The sequence below is a fragment of the Chaetura pelagica genome, unplaced genomic scaffold (assembly GCF_000747805.2).
Source record: "Chaetura pelagica isolate M959 unplaced genomic scaffold, ChaPel_1.0 scaffold174, whole genome shotgun sequence".
Classification (NCBI taxonomy): Eukaryota; Metazoa; Chordata; class Aves; order Apodiformes; family Apodidae; genus Chaetura; species Chaetura pelagica.
Genome location: NW_009953722.1, coordinates 1,106,493 through 1,107,496, shown reverse-complemented (window position 1 = coordinate 1,107,496; position 1,004 = coordinate 1,106,493). Strand labels below are relative to the sequence as shown.

At 44.8% G+C, this 1,004-nt stretch overlaps 1 pseudogene; it reads right to left on the bottom strand.

Moving 5' to 3' along the window:
• Nucleotides 1-442: 442 nt before the first annotated feature.
• Nucleotides 443-1,004, bottom strand: part of LOC104391276 — a 37,891-nt pseudogene continuing 37,329 nt past the window's right edge.

Here is a 1,004-nt window from a genome sequence, read left to right as displayed (position 1 = left end):
TTTTCTTTTTTTCCCCCCATGAAAAAGTAAGAAAACAACTTTTTTTTTTTCTTTCCTTTTTTTCTGTCCTTGGTATGCCTTACAAGTTTTGCCCAGTATTACATTTCTTGTCATAGTTCCTGTAAGACTGATTTGGCAGCTGCCAAGATGCAGTCAGAGGTGAGCGCCATGATAGTGGAATACTTAAGCCCAGGTGACAGGCTGCACGGCAGCAGCAGCGTGACATTTTATCTGGAAATTCAGACAATGCAGGCAGTAGCACATTACATTTGATACACACAGAGGACAGTTGTGCCAAATGTGGCAATGCACAAGGAAGTGCTTTGAAAGAATATGACAGGCAAAATCTGATTTATTAATCTGGCTTAATGTAAATCATTAAGGTTGGAAAAGACCTCTAAGGTCCTCAAGTCCAACCATCAACCCAACACCACCATGCCAACTAAACCAAGTCCTGAAGTGCTACATTCACACATTTCTTGAACACCTCCAGAGATGGTGACTCCACCACTTCTCTGGGCAGCCTGTTCCAATGTTTGACTACTCTTTCAGCAAAGAAATTTTTCCAAATATCCAATCTAATACTCCCCTGGTGCAACTTGAGGCCATTTCCTCTTGTTCTATTGCTGATTATTTGGGATAAGAGACCAACACCCACCTTGCTACAACCTCCTTTCAGGTAGCTGTAGAGAGCTGCAAGGGTTCCCTTTCGCCTTCTCTTCCTCAGACCAAACAATCCCAGTTCCCTCAGCCACTCCACATATGACTTGTGCTCCAGACACTTCACCACCTTTCTTGCTCTTCTCTGGACATTCTCCAGCACCAAAATGCCCTTTTTGTAGTGAGGAGCCCAGAACTGAACACAGGACTCAAGTTGCAACCTCACCAGTGCTGAGTACAGAATGACAATCACCTCTCTTCTCCTGCTGGCCACACCATTTCTGATACAAGCCAGGATGCTGTTGGCCTTCTTGTCCTCCTGGGCACACTCCTTGCTCACGTTC